The sequence below is a fragment of the Mesoplodon mirus genome, assembly GCF_964341445.2.
Source record: "Mesoplodon mirus genome assembly, chromosome: 8".
Taxonomy (NCBI): Eukaryota; Metazoa; Chordata; class Mammalia; order Artiodactyla; family Ziphiidae; genus Mesoplodon; species Mesoplodon mirus.
The window spans coordinates 93,908,942-93,927,879 of NC_138984.1; the positions used below are offsets into that span (position 1 = coordinate 93,908,942).

The window sequence follows — 18,938 nt, forward strand, 5'->3', positions numbered from 1 at the left end:
CTTACTGTTCCAGCAACTCTTTAGTTTACAAATTTTCTCTAGTCTACAAATTCCTGCCAAGACCATCTGATGACTACTAGGTATGTTACTGGGGATTTTTCATCAATGGGCTTTAACATACAAGACAACTGAAGCACTTTCTCCAACAATTCAATAGCATGGGGGACAAAAAAAGAAACGAATGGCACAGCTGTTACAGAATAAAGGAGTCCTAACAGACCTAACATATGTAATATGTAGACCTTGCTTAGATCCGAAGTTGAACAATTTGCCCCACTCTAAAATGGGATGTGTTTATATAGCAGGACTCATGCAAACCTGAATTCAGCACTAACTCCTCTATGGAGCCTTTCTTCTAAAAAAGGAGATGGACTGAAGGTCTTTTCTCTTCATGGGACACAAAATAATGGAAGAGAACACTTTCTAGTCCAGTAAGACTGTGAACTTGCTGACAATTACTATATTCACATCATGGTTTTCTGGGTAGAAGAATGAGAAGAGGGTGGGATCTGGACTCTCAGAATTACTTAAATCCTTAGATACATATTTTCTACCCAAGAGAACTTATCTCAGCATGTACCCAAAATAAGACTCATTTCAAAATCGGCTGTTACCTATATAGTGTGCCCAAATTGATAATAAAGGAGAAGCTTTAGCGCCAATAATATACAAACTTTAAAATAGCATTTTCCTCAACTTATTACAGTTCTCCAATGAGACAAGTCATTTTAAAATAATACGATGATGGGACTGCCCTGGTGGTCCAGAGGTTAAGACTCCGTGCTCCCAATGCAGAGGGCCTGGGTTCAATCCCTGGTTGGGGAACTAGAGCCCACATGCCACAACTAAGAGCCCACATGCCGCAACTGAAAAAAGATCTCGCATGCCGCAATGAAGATCCCGCGTGCTGCAACTAAGACCCAGTGCAGCTAAACAAACAAACAAATAAATAAATAATAAATATTTAAAATAATATGATGATCAGTGTCCCAAAGCTGATAGGAATGGTGCAATGGTGTACGCAGGTGGCCCAACACTGTTCAAAACCAGCCAATGCATTCCTATATACTAATGATGAAAAATCTGAAAGTGAAATCTAGGAAACACTCCCATTTACCATTGCAACAAAAAGAATAAAATATCTAGGTATAAACCTACCTAAGGAGACAAAAGACCTGTATGCAGAAAATTATAAGACACTGATGAAAGAAATTAAAGATGATACAAATAGATGGAGAGATGTACCATGCTCTTGGATTGGAAGAATCAACATTGTGAAAATGACTCTACTACCCAAAGCAATCTACAGATTCAATGCAATCCGTATCAAACTACCACTGGCATTTTTCACAGAACTAGAGCAAAAAAGTTCACAATTTGTATGGAAACACAAAAGACCCCGAATAGCCAAAGCAATCTTGAGAACGAAAAATGGAGCTGGAGGAATCAGGCTCCCTGACTTCAGACTATACTACAAAGCTACAGTAATCAAGACAGTATGGTACTGGCACAAAAACAGAAAGATAGATCAATGGAACAGGATAGAAAGCCCAGAGATAAACCCACAGACATATGGTCACCTTATCTTTGATAAAGGAGGCAGGAATGTACAGTGGAGAAAGGACAGTCTCTTCAATAAGTGGTGCTGGGAAAACTGGATAGGGACATGTAAAAGTATGAGATTAGATCACTCCCTAACACCATACACAAAAATAAGCTCAAAATGGATTAAAGACCTAAATGTAAGGCCAGACACTATCAAACTCTTAGAGGAAAACATAGGCAGAACACTCTATGACATAAATCACAGCAAGATCCTTTTTGACCCACCTCCTAGAGAAATGGAAATAAAGACAAAAATAAACACATGGGACCTAATGAAACTTAAAAGCTTTTGCACAGCAAAGGAAACCATAAACAAGACCAAAAGACAACCCTCAGAATGGGAGAAAATATTTGCAAATGAAGCAACTGACAAAGGATTAATCTCCAAAATTTATAAGCAGCTCAGGCAGCTCAATAACAAAAAAACAAACAACCCAATCCAAAAATGGGCAGAAGACCTAAACAGACATTTCTCCACAGAAGATATACAGACTGCCAACAAACACATGAAAGGATGCTCAACATCTTTACTCATCAGAGAAATGCAAATCAACACTACAATGAGATATCATCTCATACCAGTTAGAATGGCCATCATCAAAAAATCTAGAAACAATAAACGCTGGAGAGGGTGTGGAAAAAAGGGAACACTCTTGCACTGCTGGTGGGAATGTGAATTGGTACAGCCACTATGGAGAACGGTATGGAGGTTTCTTAAAAACCTACAAATAGAACTACCATATGACCCAGCAATCCCACTACTGGGCATATACCCTGAGAAAACCATAATTCAAAAAGAGACATGTACCAAAATGTTCATAGCAGCCCTATTTACAATAGCCCGGAGATGGAAACAACCTAAGTGTCCATCATCGGATGAATGGGTAAAGAAGATGTGGCACATATATACAATGGAATATTACTCAGCCATAAAAAGAAATGAAATTGAGCTATTTGTAATGAGGTGGATGGACCTAGAGTCTGTCATACAGAGTGAAGTCAGAAAGAGAAAGACAAATACTGTATGCTGACACATATATATGGAATTTAAGAAAAAAAATGTCATGAAGAACATAGGGGTAAGACAGGAATAAAGACACAGACCTACTAGAGAATGGACTTGAGGATATGGGGAGGGGGAAGGGTAAGCTGTGACAAAGTGAAAGAGCGGCATGGACATATATACACTACCAAACGTAAGGTAGATAGCTAGTGGGAAGCAGCCGCATAGCACAGGGAGATCAGCTCGGTGCTTTGTGACCGCCTGGAGGGGTGGGATAGGGAGGGTGGGAGGGAGACGCAAAAGGGAGGGGATATGGGAACATATGTATATGTATAACTGATTTAATTTAAAAAAAAAAAACCAGCCAATGGAAGAAATGCCAATGTATACAGTAGCTCTCAACAAACTAATTTGCTGTCCACACTAACAGATTCTATAGTACATTACAATGATGTTTCTGAGATATCCAGAGATGAACTAATTACATTTCCTGTGTTAGAAGTCAGAAACATGTAATTTAGAGTAAGGTAACAATAGCAACAATAACAAATAATAATACATTATTATAGCCACAAAGACACTATGCCACAAAGACACACTTCATTTATATATTCTTAATTCAATTTTCATGATTACCCTGCTTTCGTGATTTTTTAAGTCTTATTTTTCAGTGAGAGAATTGAGGTACAGAGCTGAAGCAATGTGTACAAGTAAATCACAGCTAGTAAACAGCATTAAAATTCAAAAACGTTTATCTGATGCTAAAACCATCTGATACTGCATCCCAATGAAAATGCCAATATTAATAAATTGATGCCAAATTGGTAAATTATAAAATGTAAACAGATACGATCTCTATTATCCAGAAAATTTTTCTATTCTAAACTGATCCATTCTTCTAAAGTTCCAGATAGTAAAGGTTTTGATGTTAATATAATGAGGCACTACTTCTTTTTAAATATGAATAATTTTAAGGATTCCCTTATTTAATTTGCATACCTAGAATTCACTGTGACCAGGTAGGTACAATATGAAAAAATAAATCACTTGACTCTATTGTGCAAGACCTAGTATTTTCCTTGACTATCCCTCTTGGGTCTATCCCTCCTGGTTTCTCTTCTCAACCTACCTACATACAGACACAGGGCAATTTTTAATGCCTTTTATTTCAAATTATATCATCCATTTAAATTTAATGACTTTTCTTTCTGATTGGTGTCATCTTTCACCTTTCTACCCTTTAACCATCATCATCCAACATTTCTCTGGCAGTCAAGTACAACCTGTTACATTTCTACCTCCCAGAACGTAAGTCTGGGGCTTCCCTGGTGACACACTGGTTGAGAGTCTGCCTGCCGATGCAGGGGACACGGGTTCGTGCCCTGGTCCGGGAAGATCCCACATGCCGCGGAGCGGCTGGGCCTGTAAGCCATGGCCGCTGAGCCTGCGCGTCCGGAGCCTGTGCTCCGCAACGGGAGAGGCCACAGCAGAGAGAGGCCCGTGTACCGAAACAAAACAAAACAAAACAAAACAAAAAAAGTCAGTGTGAAATAGACAATACTGCAGACTGCTACCGCAGTTCTAACAAAAAATGCATGAAGTACTATCATCATCCAGGTTTATATAGAATATGCCTGTAGGGAAATAATGAGAGTTCAACATGTGCATGGTTGATATAGACTAATTGGAAATTCCTGCAATGAGAGCAATTTATCTAGAGTTTATAGCTCTCACTGCTCTTCTTAGCATTACTGTGTGGATTTTATGATGAATTATTAAATTTATCTCTCCTTGTCACAAGTAAGCAACTCAGCAAAACCACACCTGCTCTCCTGAGCAAGGATATTTTATAATAAGGAGATGTAGTTTCAACAAGCATCAGAGAGCAAAATATTCAGTAAGATTTGTAAGAAGTGCTTTAGACTGTTAACTGGAAACTATGAAATTATAAATTCCACAGTTATCTCAAAAATTCAGAAAATGAGGAAATATTCAACTAATGGCTGAAATGCAATGCTTTCTCCATCATTTCAGTATAACACATCTATCATTGTCCCTTAGGTGTCCTCAACCCATGTTGGAGGAACTTGTGGAAGCATACTGTCCTAAAATTGTTAAAAGAAGTCAAGGAAGGACTTCCCTGGTGGTGCAGTGGTTAAGAATCCACCTGCCAGTGCAGGGGACACGGGTTCGAGCCCTGGTCCAGGAAGATACCACATGCCTCGTAGCAACTAAGCCCGTGTGCCCCAACTACTGAGCCTGCGCTCTAGAGCCCGTGAGCCACAACTACTGAAGCCTGTGCACCTAGAGCCCGTGTTCCACAACAAGAGAAGCCACCGCAATGAGAAGCCCACATACCACAACAAAGGGTAGCCCCCACTCGCCACAACTAGAGAAAGCCCGAGCGCAGTAAGGAAGACCTACTGCAGCCAAAAATAAATTAAATTAAAAAAAAAAACAGTCAAAGAAGTGGACTTCCTTTAGTTTGCTCTTCTGCATTCTAAATAGTAACAGTAGGTGTGGCAAACTCCAAACATTATAACAGAGTTAAAAACAAACTTTAGTTGCCCAGTGGGGAAAATGGAATATTAAATAGTATTCAAAATAAAAGCTAGTTTAAATCTGTTCTTAATACAAAAAAGGCAATGGTATCCTCGGGAAAATCTACAAATGGGACCCAAGCCCCTGACCCTTCCAAACAGTGATTTTCCTGTTCAGGGAACAGATAGGAGTAACAGATGGGCCACAGTTCTTTGGGTTTTTTTTGGCTGCACAGCATGGCTTGTGGGATCTTAGTTTCCCGACCAGGGATTGAACCCACGCCCTCCACAGTGAAACTGCAGAGTCCTAACCAAACCACTGGACCGCCAGGGAGTTCCCTGGCCACAGTTCTTAAGCATTAATGACAAAATTGCTATGGCTTTTCCCTATCTGTACTGAAGGAAAACTCCATTGTTTAAGAAAACTGCTTCCTTATTTTTTCTTGCTGTTTTTTTTGGATATATACATATTAGTAAGAAATTTGCCCCATGATATGCCACATAAGAAAAAAATGATACTGTAATTTGAATTCAGCACAAGCACAGGTTCACAATTTCAAGAAAATAAAAGGGCCAACACTTTTAGGAAAAGTCACCAGGGTGGCAATCCCTTATCTGCAATTCTGAAGTCTGAAAAGCCTTGAAATTCAGATTTTTCTTTAGCTTGTGCCAAACTCATTTGGCAGCAAAATTTGACATGCACTAACTTGAGACTTGATTCTTCACTTGATGCACTGTGGAAATATTACATGTATTTCATTAGAGGATGTTGCCCTGGATCCTCAAAGGAAAACTACTTAATAAATATATCTGTACTGTATTTCTTCTCTAAAATCTGAACAAAATTCTGAATGTCAAATCAGAATTACAAATAAAGAACTGCAGACCTGTCCTCCCTGTTTGCTTCCTGGTACACCATTGTACATCAGGTGTGAGCTCTGATGCATAACCATTTGAATAACTGGAGGTTACCATGTTGAAGTACAGGGTTAAAAACTGTGCAGATAGTATTGGATATTGTTTGGGTTTTTAAGTGATGAGGAATAAACAATATAAAAACCTTTGACTGGTCTCTGACCCTATGTAGGGGAGACAGGACCAACTTGGGGACATCTTAAGACAGTGAGACTCACATGAGTAAAAAAATGACAAAAATCTGAAAGTTCTTATCATTTTAAGGAATCAGTGATACCAATATTCATACTGAAAATTACTCATTATAAACTGGGAGGAGGTATTACCCCCCCATTCATTTCCTACACGATGAAACCAGTCCAAATTAGTCTGTGTTTAAGTTACCAAAGAAATTAAAGTGATATGATCATTTGGATATGCTACTTAAATATTTTTTAAGTAGCATTCTTTTGTTGGTACATAGGAAGATCCATCCTGTAATGTGCTCCTTTTCACCAGAATGCAGGCTCTATGACAGCAGGGAAGTTGTCAATTTTTGTTTGTTTCCAAATTTCTATCAGCTATTTCTTGATTTATAGTATTGATTTTCACATGAGTTAGTTTTAAAGAAAAATTCTATATGTTGAACTTCTTTACTGATTCATTTAAATATAAATTATGTCATTTACGGAGCAAATTCCCTGGATCCTACCCCCTTTCTACTTCCAGTCTCTTTCTCTACACAACCAGGTTTTTTTTGGTAGATGAGTCCACACTGGCTGCCTCTAATTCTTAATCTCAAATTAAGCCCTCTTATGCACCACAATTTGGTTTTCCACTCCCACTATTACACAGTACTTGTCAAGGTTACACAATGACCTCCTTGTTGCTAAATCCAGGGGCCACTTCCTTATTTTATGACGTTGTTTCTAGCACTTGGTACTGCTAACCCCCTTCTTGAAGTTCTCACTTCTCAGCTTACAGGGGTGCCAAGTTCACCTGGTGTTGCTCTTGTCTCTTCTTCTGTCCACCCCTCTAACATTTTACTACCCCATAGAGTTTAATCTTTGCTCATGGATTTTTCTCTGTTTTGTTCATTGATGTAATCCCAAAACAGAAGTCTCTTAATATTTGTTAAATGAACAAATGAATAGTGCTTATCTTTTCTTTCTCCATATTCTCTCTGGAAGACCATCTCCACCCTCACATCTTCAACTCATATTCATAAGAATGACTTTCTTCCAGCCCAATCTTTTCTACAGTGTTCCAAATCTTTATCGCCAAATGCCTATAAAAACCTCCATGTGGATGTCCCAAAGGCCCTCTGAACTAGGGGAGTCCAAACTGGAACTCATTTCTTCCTCTCCTCAAACCAGTACTTCCTCTAAGATATTACCTGTAAAGCTAGCCAAGTGACACTTTCCTTTTCCTCACTCCCAGTCAGTCATCAAATCCCACTGATTTTGCTTTCTCAGGTAATAGGAGATAAAATCAAATCTGCCCATTCTCTCTGCCATTGTATACAAGAGAAAGTAGGGGGAAGGCTCCATTTAGGGAAGATCCCATAATAAGATAATCCTCATTTCATTTTAGAAGAAGGCAAGTTGGTTTTGACCTCTCTAACAAGATTTCTCACAAGGTCTTCATCTCTTGGCTATAAGAACTTGCCCAACTTGCCTCTAAAAAATATATGAATACTACTAACCTGTAGGGTTCCACTGCATTCTACCCATGCAGGGTAAAAAGATATTTTTACAACAAATATTTAAAAAGATCCTTTAAATATCTGCAAAGCTACCCACAGAGAAACCAGGCCTTAAATTAAAAGCACATCCCACTATGAATAAAAACTGTAAAAAATACAAACACATGAGGGCTAAACAATACACTATTAAATAACCAAGAGCTCACTGAAGAAATCAAAGAGGAAATCAAAAAAATACCCAGAAACAAATGACAATGAAAACATGATGACCCAAAACCTATAGGATGTAGCAAAAGCAGTTCTAAGAGGTAAGTTTATAGCAATACAATCCTACCTCAAGAAACAAGAAACATCTCAAATAAACAACTTAATCTTACACCTAAAGCAATTAGAGAAAGAAGAACAAAAAAACCCCAAAGTTAGCAGAAGGAAAGAAATCATAAAAATCAGATCAGAAATAGAAAAAGAAATGAAAGAAACAATAGCAAAGATCAATAAAACTAAAAGCTGTTTTTTTGAGAAGATAAACAAAATTGATAAACCATTAGTCAGACTCATCAAGAAAACAAGGGAGAAGACTCAGATCAACAGAATTAGAAATAAAAAGAAGTAACAACTGACACTGCACAAATACAAAGGATCATGAGAGATTACTACAAGCAACTATATGCCAATAAATGGAAAACCTGGAAGAAATGGGCAAATTCTTAGAAAAGCAAAATCTTCCGAGACTGAACCAGGAAGAAATAGAAAATATAAATAGACCAATTACAAGCACTGAAATTGAAACTGTGATTAAAAATCTTTCAACAAACAAAAGCCCAGGACCAGATGGCTTCACAGGCAAATACTATCAAACATTTAGAGAAGAGCTAACACCTATCCTTCTCAAACTCTTCCAAAATAAAGCAGAAGGAGGAACACTCCCTAACTCATTCTACGAGGCCACATCACCTCAATACCAAAATGAGACAAAGATGTCACAAAAAAAGAAAACTATACGCCAATATCTCTGATGAACATAGATGCAAAAGTCCTCAACAAAATACTAGCAAACAGAATCCAACAGCACATTAAAAGGATCATACACCATGACGAAGTGGGGTTTATCCCAGGAATGCAAGGATTCTTCAATATACACAAATCAATCAATGTGATACACCATATTAACAAATTGCAGGAGAAAAACCATATGATAATCTCAACAGATGCAGAAAAAGGTTTTGACAAACTTCAACACCCATTTATGATAAAAACTCTCTCAGAAAGTTGGCATAGAGGGAACTTACCTCAACATAATATGAAAAACCCACAGCCAACATCGTTCTCAATGGTGAAAAACTGAAACCATTTCCCCTAAGATCATAAACAAGGTTGCCCACTCTCACCACTATTATTCAACATAGTTTTGTAAGTTTTAGCCATGGCAATCAGAGAAGAAAAAGAAATAAAAGGAATCCAAATCAGAAAAGAAGAAGTAAAACTGTCACTGTTTGCAGATGACATGATACCATACATAGAGAATCCTAAAGATGCTATCAGAAAACTACTAGAGCTAATCAATGAATTTGGTAAAGTAGCAGGATACAAAATTAATGCACAGAAATCTCTTGCATTCTTATACTTTAATGATGAAAAATATGAAAGAGAAATTAAGGAAACACTTCCATTTACCACTGCAACAAAAAGAATACAATACCTAGGAGTAAACCTACCTAAGGAAACAAAAGACCTGTATGCAGAAAATTATAAGACACTGATGAAAGAAATTAAAGATGATACAAACAGGTGGAGAGATATACTATGTTCTTGGACTGGAAGCATCAACTTTGTGAAAATGACTATACTACCCAAAGCAATCTACAGATTCAGTACAATCCCTATCAAACTACCAACGGCATTTTTCACAGAACTAGAACAAAAAACTGCACAATTTGTATGGAAACACAAAAGACCCCAAATAGCCAAAGCAATCTTGAGAAAGAAAACTGGAACTGTAGGAATCAGGCTCCCAGACGTCAGACTATACTACAAAGCTACAGTAATCAAGACAGTATGGTACTGGCACAAAAACAGAAATATAGATCAATGGACCAGGATAGAAAGCCCAGAAATAAACCCACGCACATATGGTCACCTTATCTTTGATAAAGGAGGCAAAAGTATACAATGGAGAAAAGACAGCCTCTTCAATAAGTGTTGCTGGGAAAACTGGACAGCTTCATGTAAAAGAATGAAATTAGAACACTCCCTAACCTAATACACAAAAATAAGCTCAAAATGGATTAAAGACCTAAATGTAAGGCCAGACACTATCAAACTCTTAGAAGAAAACACAGGCAGAACACTCGATGACATAAATCACAGCAAGATACTTTTTGACCCACCTCCTAGAGAAATGGAAATAAAAACAAAAATAAACAAATGGGACCTAATGAAACTGAAAAGTTTTTGCACAGCAAAGGAAACCATAAACGAGTCAAAAAGACAACCCTCTGAATGGGAGAAAATATTTGCAAACAAAGCAATGGGCAAGGGATTAATCTCCAAAATATACAAACAGCTCATGCAGCTCAGTATCAGAAAAACAAACAACCCAATCCAAAAATGGGCAGAAGACCTAAATAGACATTTCTCCAAAGAAGATATACAGATTGCCAACAAACACATGAAAAGATGCTCAACATCACCAATCATTAGAGAAATGTAAATCAAAACTATGATGAGGTATCACCTCACACTGGTCAGAATGGCCATGATCAAAAAATCTACAAACAATAAATGCTGGAGAGTGTGTGGAGAAAAGGGAACTCTCTTGCCCTGTTGGTGGGAATGTAAATTGATACAGCCACTATGGAGAACAGTATGGAGGTTCCTTAAAAAACTAAAAATAGAACTACCATACGACCCAGCAATCCCACTACTGGGCATGTACCCTGAGAAAACCATAATGCAAAAAGAGTCATGTACCACAATGTTCACTGCAGCTCTCTTTACAATAGCCAGGACATGGAAGCAACCTAAGCGTCCCTCGACAGTTGAGTGGATAAAGAAGATGTGGCACATATATACAATGGAATATTACTCAGCCATCAAAAGAAATGAAATTGAGTTATTTGTAGTGAGGTGGATGGATCTAGAGTCTGTCATACAGAGTGAAGTAAGTCAGAAAGAGAAAAACAAATACTGTAGGGTAACACATATATATGGAATCTAAAAAAAAAAAGGGTCTGATGAACCTGGGGCAGGACAGGAATAAAGACACAGACATAGAGAATGGACTTGAGGACACGGGGAGGGGGAAGGGTAAGCTGGGATGAAGTAAGATAGTAGCTTTGACATATATACACTACCAAATGTAAAACAGATAGCTAGTGTGAAGCACCTGCATAGCACAGGGATATCAGTTTGGTGCTTTTTGACCACCTAGAGGGGTGGGATAGGGAGGGTGGGAGGGAGACGCAAGAGGGAGGGGATATGGCAATATACGTATGCATATAGCTGATTCACTTTGTTATACAGCAGAAACTAATACAACACTGTAAAGCAATTATACTCTAATCAAGATGTTAAAAAAAAAGATCTCACTATGATATATTCAATCATTCCACACTTTCTAAATTTCCTTCTAAATTTCAAAAATGAAAATTCTGTCTCAATGTATCAACAATCTATATCCTTATATTACTCTTTGATAGAAAAGAGTTCTTGGGCTAGCAGTCCCTCTATCTGCTGAATAAAATAAACCCTAAGGGACACAGTTACGCTACTGTACCCTCAATCACTTGTACTTAACCACACCTCCATAAGCCCACGTCGTCTCGCCTCAGTTTCCCCACACTTCACTTGGTTCACAGCTCAACTGGCTGGCAAGAGAATTTAACTTTCCTCATTAACCCCAGCACCTCATTCACTGGACAAATATTACCTCTATGGGTTTTACTGGTCTGCGATTAAGCTAAATTTATACCCATTTTCAAGATCACAAAGAGAAAAAAGCTTACATTTCAAGCCTATACCACAATCCTCACCACTTTACTTAATATATATCTTATGGCAAAGAAGTAGCTCTAGTGCTTCTAATCACCCACTGAATGGCTCCTTTTTCATTTTGTCTTTATTAAAGTTTGTATCTGTGCAGGGGAGTCTCCTTGGTGGGGTCATAAAAACTGAAAAATTTTGTACAGGACAAATGAGAAAGCAGAACTAAAAATAATAATAATAATAATGAGGCTGGTGCCATAATTGATAATTATATTAAAAAGTGGTTCACTCTGTAATGACCTATATGGGAATAGAATCTAAAAAAGAGTGGATATATGTATAACTGATTCACTTTGCTGTACAGCAGAAACTAACACAACACTGTAAATCAACTATACTCCAATAAAAGTTAAAAAAGAAAAAAAGCTTACAAACTCCTAAAAAAAAAAAACAAAAACGTGGTTCAGAAAAGCACTTGCAGAGAAAATGAGGAAGTATAAGGTTAAGAGAAAAAGCCAGATGGTTTTTTTCTACTTTCTTACCTTACCCCCTATTCTTCGGCAACAAATTAAGAATAGAGGGTTAAAGGCAGTGTCTGTTGTATAGTGAGAGGAGATATACGTTAAACTGCACAGGAGGCATTGAGGTCTGAGAGTTGAGAGCTCCTATCACCAGGCAGAGCAGAGAAGTCCAAGTGCTATAGCAAGGTTATAAACTCAATACTACTGGAAAAAAGGAAGTGCAACTAGGTGGGTCTGGGGCATATAGAAAGAAATGGGTTTAGAAGCTGAATTTTGAAGGACAAGTAGGAAAGGGGGAAAAGGTCATTCCAGCAATGAGACAGCACCAGTAAGGGCTCAGAGAGATGAAAGGCCTTGTAGAAGAACACTGGACCCCTGAAGTTCTTGGTCACTGTTATATATCCAGAACTTAGGACAGTGCCTGCTACTTAATAGGTGCCAATTCTAAAATCAAATATAAAAAGAGGTGTGTGGACTTTTGATTATTGCTCCTATTTCTTAACTCCCTATAATATTTTGACAACTTCTTTACCAAGGAATACCACAGCAGCCTTGTCCCACATATCAACCCCTATTTCTAGGAACTGCCAAGCTATATGTCATCAATTGTATCATGACAGTCCTATCAGGTGCCATTCCTTATCTGTCTTCATCTCACATTAACCTGGAGAGCAGCTTGAATATACCTCCCTATTGCCATGAAAAAAAGAAACAAGAACAAAAACAAAAAAACAAAACAAAACAAAACAAAACAGTTCCTTTGAAGGCATTGCAAGACGAAATCTGATCCTGGAGGTGCAGTTACTTCAACTTACCAAAACAAGTCTAATTATTGAGGATGCTGCATGCTTTCAAACATTCATACCACTCTGTCTCCCCTCACCCCAAATCTGTTCATGAGTTTGCCTAATTAAGTATATGGGCCGGATATGTTCCACCAACTCTCACAGCACAGCTTTGAAAGTGGGCTTGCTGAAGATTTAATGAAAGCGCCATTTAGTAAATCACATTCTAAGTTTTAAAGAAAACTTGGATGCCGTGTCCTCCACAGAGAAGTTTATGAACTATCCCCTAGACACACAGCACTACATTCTACTCCAGAGGCTCCTGTCCCCAGGTTTAGAAGAAAGCTGTCCTGGTAAACTAATTCAGGAAACGACTCACAGAGTAGCTTTTGAGATGGAAGTACTGAATTCTAGTCTGATCCATTTATGAGCTAGGATCAAAGTCAAGTTAAACATGAACCTCCACTGGGTCTCTCCCTCCCATTAGCCAAACTATTCGATAATTCCAGGAGCCCTTATGTCCCCAGGCCAAGGCAGCCCACACCATCTTTTTGGTATCTGTTCACTGGGAAAGATTTATTAACTTAGCTACAAATAGCAAAGGCTTGCTTTAATCATTGCTTCCTCTCCAGATATATTATTTCTGAAGAAAATGCTTTGAAAGTTTGTACTTTGTTGTAGGCCTTGAAATGTCTCTTCCAATGTCCACTTGGGAAATGTATATGCTGAGATAAAATATTCAGGCTACAGGTTTATTACATCTGGAAGTCTGCTAAAGCTAATATGCCAGAGGCCTTTTTGTTCCATTATCCTCCCATGCTAGGATTCTCAGATTTAAATACAGAAGTAGAGAACTGAAGCAAGGAAGCCCTCCAAGTCATTAGTGGGATCAGCTATATTACCAATAGCCACTTCTTTCTTGAACTAGCTCTAGGCCAGCAATGACTTATATCAAGTTAGGGATATACCAGGTAGTACAAGATTCAGTCCAAATACAAGTGAACCATAAACAGAAAATAATGTTCAAGTTAAGGCATGGGCATTATAAATACACAATGTATCACTGTGTACTGTCTTAGGTGGTCTCAGATACAAGGAGCCACTGCAGAACTCTTGGCAACGCACAATCATCAGGGAGCAGACTTAACCTCTAACAATTCAGCAGCTGGGAAAAAGGACAGAGCTAAGAAGACTGGTTTAGGAAAGACAGTTGAGCAATCTAGGAAGTGTCAGAACTCCAGAAGTGACTGGAACTAAGCTATGCAACATGAGGAAGGCTGTGGCGGCACAATAAAGAAAATACTGGCTGGCCACAGATCAAACACTTTGGAGCAAAGAAGGAAGCAAACCTGATTCTGGGGGTAGGGATGAACCACAGCCGATACCTAGGAGATGGGCTAGAACAGTGGCTCTCAAACTAACTGGCATGACAATCTCGGGAATGCTCTGGCAAAAAAGAGAGTGAAGGGTCCCTCATTCCCCAGCTTCTGATTCAACAGGATTGGGGTGAAGCTCAATAATTTACATTTCTAACAAGTTCCATGGAGATACTGATGCTACTGATTCTACTGATTCAGGACACCACATTTTCAGAACCACTGGGTCAGGCAGGATATTAAAGGTTCTTGGCCTCTGAAGTCTCAGTGCCTTACATGCATTATTTTTCTTCAACTTCAAAACAACCTGTAATTTTTAGATGAGGAAGCTGAGACTAGAGATGTTAGGTAATCTGCCCCAAGTGACAGACCTAATAAGTTCTGAAACAAGACTGGAATCTTTGGTTTACCAGTCCTTCATCCAGTACCAATTCAAGTAGGCCTCCTCCTCCTACAGATACTAGACGCTTCTTGTAATCAAGATCACCCTTTTAATGCCAATTCTAAATGCACTTTTCCACAGTAGGATGTTAACTGAGGTGAACTGGCAATCCTAAAACAAGTTTAAATACAGATAAGGAGGAGGCCAGTTAACTGGTTTTCTGAAGCCCAAGTTTGCTTGTTTCTCTATCTGCTATTCCTAGTCTGTGGAAACCTAAAAAAGCAAACTCTTACTACACTTTCAATCACTTAATTCTTGCATCTGGAATAGGCTTTCCCCATTTTTTTCGTTCTCCATTTATCTCAAAGAATTGTTTTAAGAATTAAGCGAAAATCGGTAAACTGATGATTACAGTTGGAGTCAGTAAAATTAACTATGATATTATATTACCGCTACGTGCAAATGTACGTCCTGTAGGATTGGAGCTCGATAGAGATGTGGAGACTGGAGACCCAAGTTTGGGAGTTATCACCTTATTGGTGGTAGTTCCGGTTATGGAAGGATAAAGGATGACAGGAGAAGAACACATGTAATGAGAAACGAACAGTCCCCAGTAATAAACACTAGTAAGCGTCAGAAATTACGTGGCAAATGAATGAAAAAGAAACGACTAATGAAATTTTAAAGAATCAGTCACATTATGCCGCAAAGAGGAATGAGAGTGAAACTTCCACTGTTCTTTAATTAACTACCATTCATGGATCCCACAACCGTGGCCCGGGGCAGGGGCACTAAGAAAAGGGCCTTGGGAAGCCCAAACGACTCGGGAGGCTCTAAGTGATCCGCACCCAAAACACACGCACACGAAAAGCGAGAGTACCAGCACTGGTGCTGGATTCCACAATAAAGCCACTGCGGAAAGACAGGCCCAGGAACCTCTCGAGGAAACTACTCTGTCCGCGCAGGCGGGGCGGGAGTTCACCGCTGCCCCCTCCCCACCCCACACGCCGCGACTCCTCGGCCCGGCCGACACTCACAGCCCAACCTCACGGGCCAGCGCGCGGCGGGAGACCCAAGCGCACCCCAGAGTCGCCCACGACCCTACCACCGAGCCCGCACCCACTCCTGGTTCCCCTTCACTTCCCACCCGGTCTGGCAACCCACCACCCCCACTTCAGTTCGCTGCCTGTAGCTAGTCTACGGAGTTTGGTAATTACCTGGCGCTCCACCACGCCGCCATTACACCGGACGTACGTCACTTCCCCTTCCCGGCCCGGCGGTAAGAGGAAGGCGGAACGTGAAATACATAAAAACCTGACGCTAAACTGACTTTGATACGTCATCCTATTAATTTATTTAAAATACAATATTGTAATACCAGATACAGAGCCGTCGATCCGGCCACATTTTTCCTTTCCCAAGACGCCGACAAAAGAGAAGTTGACACAAACTACAAAATCCAGAACCCACCGCCAATGAGGACGGAAATGACGCGCGCAATTGTAGGCTGAGAAGGCAGCAACGCACGACGGGAATTGTAGTTCTTCTGGATAAGCGCCAGAGAGAGCGTGCTGGAGGCCCGCCAGAAACCTGGTTGTGTTTAAGAGTTTTTAAAATTTACTTTAATCTATAATTATTTCTCTGCAGTTGGCAAAAAAGTGGACCTTAGTGTAGTCACTTTTCCGTGAAAATCTTAAGGAGAGCAGACACCTTCTTCAGACTTTTTACAATAGTTAAACCAGGAACCAAAAAAAGTAAAAATGTTACCAAAGGTTAAGTGCCTACTAATTCCAAGATTTCCAGCTCAAGTGAATGGGAGAATATTGGACCACAGAGTGAAGTAATGAGGAGAAACTAATTCTGTAGAGAAGATGGTGCCTCTATTTTAGGTTAAGGTACCAGCTGGCGAGATATGCTGAGGAGAAGGAGATTGCCTGACCGACTTGGAAACAGCAGTCCACGCAAATCAGAGGTAATCAGTCGAAATATTTTCTTAAACATTACTTTTCAACAGTAACAAAACCTAAAAGTTAGCTGCTTGTTACTGTTTTGGATACTATCTTTTCCTAAAACAACTGTATCTTTTTTTTTTTTTTGCGGTACTTGTGCCTCTCACTGCTGTGGCCTCTCCCGTTGTGGAGCACAGGCTCTGAACGCGCAGGCTCAGCGGCCATGGCTCACGGGCGCAGCCGCTCCGGGGCATGTGGGATTTTCCCGGACCTGGGCACGAACCAGTGACCCCTGCATGGGCAGGCGGACTTTCAACCACTGCACCACCAGGGAAGCCCAAACAACTGTATCTTTATGTTCCTCAAAACAAGTGTATAAACCAGTCCTGGTTTCTCCAAACACTGATTTATTACAATGTTAGGGTACTGCTAAACCCTTCCTAGAGTCAGAAGAGTAAAGTGGTTACGGGTAAAGACACTGGAGCACAACAACTTATGTTTAAATCATGAATCTGTTGATATACTCATGGACTATTGACCTTAGGCAGGTTACTTCGCACTGTGTGCCCATTTCCTGATCCATTAGATAGGACTGATAATAGTACCCACCACGCAGAATAGTTTTAAGACTGAATTAGTTTTGATACGCTTGATGCATTTGTGATAATTCCTACCATATGATAGTATTATCTATCCTTTTTTCATATATAAGATATTTGGCCATAGCTTAAGGTGCATTTTGGTGTCTTAAAATATTTAAGTGGATAGATTTTAGTTGTAATAATAGGAGATGAATCTGGTAAGCATTTGTATCCACACCTGAAAAAAGCACAATACCACCTCTACAATTTTCAACAGAAATAGGAAAGTTGGAGTTGAACCTAGGGGGGCTGGGTGGACCTGGGAGAGACTAGGTTTGTCATTTGGGTCCTCAAAGAAGTAAACAGTGATAAAATTAAGAATGTAAAAAAGATGAAAGGAAAAGGGAGAAAACTAGGTGGGGTAGGGGTAGCTCCAGAGCAAAGATGAAGTCCCTCCCTAGGATACAATGGCGAGGCCTTTACGACACTGTCTTGCTCAGTCATTGGCCAGAGCCTCCCCAAGAAGCGTGTGGCCTCAACTCAAAACCTGAAGTGAACTTCAAAGTGGTAACAGTTAAAGGCTGTCACCTAACCACACTCCTTGTAACCAGGCAAAAAGCCATTTATTGAAGAGGTATCTGAGCAGCACATCTCTGTGTCTGTCACAGTCTACCCATTGCACCATGTAGATTCACTCTCCCTACACATTCAGGGAACTGTTGTCTTCCTGAAGATAAACTTCAAAGACAGAAGTTAGTGGGACCAACTACAGTCCCCATCTTTGCAGTTGGTCTTGAGCCACAACTGAGCTCAATGACTCTCTCCTCCACTAGTCATCCTAAATTTTCCTCTCTCTCTCAGCTACCACTTCTGCTGGTCTCAATAATTAACCTTGTGGTGTGAAAACCCTGATTCCTGAGAAATTTGAGCCCCTGGTAACAATCCCCTTCTCAGGCAGGTGTTGCTGCACTTGTCCCTTTACAGTCACTACTGGAGAAGGTAGAGGTGTACAAGTGGATAACCTGAGCACCACGTGTATTCCTACTTGCCTCCGTCGAAGAACATCAAGCCTGCCTCCTCCTGGTGATCAGAGTTAGCTTCCCTGACAGGGTGTTGACTCCTTGCCTACTTGTCCCTGAACTCAAGAGTTCCAAAGTTCCTAGGCAGCAGATGAAGCTTAGTTCAGTGGCACCCTTCCTGTGTCCCCTAGCAAGAATATACCACCTTTGGGGACTAGAACCTCTAATTCACAAAGTTCAGAGCTGCAGGAATGGGAAGTACTATGTCCCTTAGTGGGTCATTGGGAATGATGGTAAATGGGGCTATTCCTGTTTTAAGCCATTGTTTATGGCCCCACCTATTGTTTCTATCTGGGATCCTGAGCCATACCAAGGTCTACTGCATCCTGGGGAACAGCACCTCATTCTTGCAGAGTATTGTCTCTTAGAAAGTACTTGAACTTCACCCTGAGCAGACCATTCCAGTGCTATACTAGGCCACCAGATTCTGGGACATGCAGCATGTGGTGCAACCAGCGGAACCCATGGCCACAGGCACCTTCCTGCACCTGAAAACTAAATCAGTTCCTGTAAACGGATTTCCCTGTTTGGATG

General features: G+C 39.9%; 1 protein-coding gene across 1 annotated transcript in view; it reads right to left on the reverse strand.

The window, feature by feature from the left end:
• The window catches only part of LOC309809758 (pre-mRNA-splicing factor CWC22 homolog), a 57,319-nt gene extending 41,240 nt beyond the window's left edge, over window positions 1-16,079 (reverse strand). Inside the window, exon 1 of the mRNA XM_082631173.1 lies at window positions 16,013-16,079. The gene's annotated coding sequence lies outside the window, so the exon portion shown is untranslated. The remainder of the gene's footprint in view (window positions 1-16,012) is intronic.
• Between the last annotated feature and the right edge of the window lie 2,859 nt (window positions 16,080-18,938).